Below are 2,451 nucleotides of genomic sequence, written 5' to 3'. Positions count from 1 at the left end.
GGGGCAAAGGAGGTGAGGGGGTGGGGGCAGAAAGTGCGAAATGAAAGCAGACAACAGAACATTGTTAGAGATCAGGAAAGGATGTGAAAGGAGACAATTTTAGAGAAGAAAATTTTTTGGTCGCTACCCGGAATCGAACCCGGAACCTTTGAATGAGAGGCCAACACCTTAACCTCTAGGCCACGAGAGCCCCCTTTAGTCAGTTGGAAAGATTACTGCTACAGGTACATGTCGGTACTTTTAATAGCTTGAATATATTGAATGTAGTCCTGATAGCACAACAGTCAATGCTGACTTTTGCTAGATTCTTCTTCTATCAAAGCTGAGACCAGCAACAAGAAGAAGGCGGCTTGGTCTGCTCGAGCAAGGTGTAGTCTTCTATCATGACAATGTGCCTGTGTGTATACTGCTCGATGTCCTGGACTCCTGGCAGTGGGAAATCCGGGAGCATCCCCACTTTTCCCCAGACTTACCGCCTCACCACAGATAATTTTATTTCTTTTCCAAAGTCTATGGACTGAAGGTGCAGCGATTTGAAGATGGGAAAGAAACTGCTCCAAACAAATGGTGCACTTAAGACTATGTCTGAAATAGACATGGTTACTACTATTTGATTGCTGGCTTCATTGCGTGTAAAAGTGCATTGAGATCAACAGTTATGTTGAATAGAAAACATGTTTCTGAGGGTAATTGCAAAATTTATTGTTTGTAAAATACAAATGTTACTGATTTTACAGAACAGGAAAATTTGGTTTTCAGGAACAGACCTTACATTTGCAAGTAGTTCATATTACATATCTTTTGCAACAAAGCACTGATTCAAAAGTGCTAAGTGGTTTGCTTAAGAACATCAGAGTTCAAGGCCAGTAACGTGTTGGTTTTTTTTTTTTCTCAACTTTGGTTTAGACGATTTTGATTTTTCTTATCACGAGGTCACCTAAGTTTTGGCTAAGGTGTCATGACATGATATTATCTTATTTAGGAAGATATGAATCTGACTGCTTAGATCTCCCATTTCTTTCTCTTCTCCTTGTATTACATTGCAGGTGACCGTCTTGTAGTTAAAACGCGTAGTAAGGCCTCAACTACCGACTCCTTTCCTGATTAAACTGAAATGTTCTTTTTTTTCCTCTGATAACGACATATTATTATTGTGTCAAAGGGGGTGCAATGCATGACACATTTTCAATAACAATAGCAACAGCGTTCTGGCCTAGTTTTGCTAAGTATATATTCACATTATAATATATTCGAAGAAGTCATTTTGTGCGTAGATGGCGGGTGCTTTTGGTGTGGTTTGCTCTTTCTTTCCTTTCAGACATCTCCATTGTCCTTATCTTTCTTCCTCCTTTTGTATATTATTCCCTCTAATCTTCGGCACGTTTATATGACCTATTTGTGTTGCAAGTGGCGTAAAACTCTTACTAAAACTAAAAATTCACTGAAATAGTCTTTGTCCTCAGCTTTTCCTCCTCTGTGTGTGATTTTCTTTGGGGAAATTGTTGTTTGTAGTCCCTGGTATTGAATGTTGCTTGTTTTTTGTTTTTTTAAAAAATTCTCTGCAGTACTCAACAGGGTTCAGCAATAACAATGGTTGTTTTGTGGACGTTTCAATGTCCTAATGTTTCTTATTCACTGTTCAAGGCAAGTCGTCATTTCTAGTGGTTTTCTAGAATTTAAAAAATCCGATACTTTCTTACTGTCATGTCTGTCTGTACAGTCAAAGACCTCTCTTGGGTGTTTGGCGGGTGCTCTGGTGTTGTTTGCTCCTTCTTTCCTGTCGAATAAGTATAGACTCTTACAATACTAAACTTAAAAAAAAAATAGTAGAGGGTTTTACGGCGCTCGCAACTGCATAAGGTCATATGAGCGCCAAATACTAAACTAAACTAAAGATCTTTTGATATTGTCAGAAAGTAGAACTCTATATATCCCTATCAATGTGCCATGTTGCCTTGCTTTTCCATCAATGCACAAATCTTTACCTTTAAGCTTTACAGTGCAGGCCTAGTGTGAGAAACGGGAACTCTTTGATGTCAAAATATGGCGTTAACACTTGTTGTTGTTGAAGATGGTTGACCCATCAATACGTTTTATTATCTCAACATGAAGGATTACAAAAGTCTTAAGTTCAGTTTGGAAGTAAGATCTATGGGTGGTTGGTGAGTGCTCTGTGGATTGGTTTGCTTCTTCTTTCCTATCAAAAGTAGTCTTTATCTCCCCTCCTTCTTATTTGTCTTTGTTACTCTCTTGTAACACCTCTAATCTTCGGCACTTATAGACCTTATTGTGTTGCAAGTGCCGTAAAACACTTACTAAAACAATGACCTTATTGTGTTGCAAGTGCCGCAAAACTCCTACTAAAACAAACTAAGTACGATCCGCGGTCCTGCAGTGAGGGCTGTATGTGTACACTTGAGAGAGGAAGAGAGAGAGAGAGAGAGAGAGAGA

The sequence above is a fragment of the Aplysia californica genome, unplaced genomic scaffold, assembly GCF_000002075.1.
Source record: "Aplysia californica isolate F4 #8 unplaced genomic scaffold, AplCal3.0 scaffold00785, whole genome shotgun sequence".
Lineage (NCBI taxonomy): Eukaryota > Metazoa > Mollusca > Gastropoda > Aplysiida > Aplysiidae > Aplysia > Aplysia californica.
This window is presented reverse-complemented; position numbering follows the sequence as displayed.